Raw genomic sequence first — 427 nt, forward strand, 5'->3', positions numbered from 1 at the left:
TAAGAACAACGCATTTTTTAAAGAAAGATTTTTCTGGTAAAATAATTTTCCTTTTCAATATCTTTGAAGTCCTTATAATCAAATTTAACTTTTAAAATATGTCTTATCAACTTGTAGTTGTAGATACTTTCGGGCAACTTATCAACCTGTGACATGCGATTGTCAGGAAATGAATCCAGTGACTTTATATGGTTTTATCTAAGACCTTATCCAATTCGATTTAATCTATAACCAAAAGACATTATTAGGCTTATTAACAGCTTTATTAAGTTAAGTTTAACTTAGAAGACTCTTTCAAGAGATGGTGCAATAAGTCTTATAGGTAACAATGTATTGTAATTGTCCTTTTTAACGAGACTAGTAATAATTGAGATCGTTATATGATCAAGCCATATATAGTCGTTAAATTAGACAATAAAATGAAAGA

Source organism: Teleopsis dalmanni, chromosome 2 (genome assembly GCF_002237135.1).
Source record: "Teleopsis dalmanni isolate 2A chromosome 2, ASM223713v2, whole genome shotgun sequence".
In the NCBI taxonomy this organism is placed as follows: domain Eukaryota; kingdom Metazoa; phylum Arthropoda; class Insecta; order Diptera; family Diopsidae; genus Teleopsis; species Teleopsis dalmanni.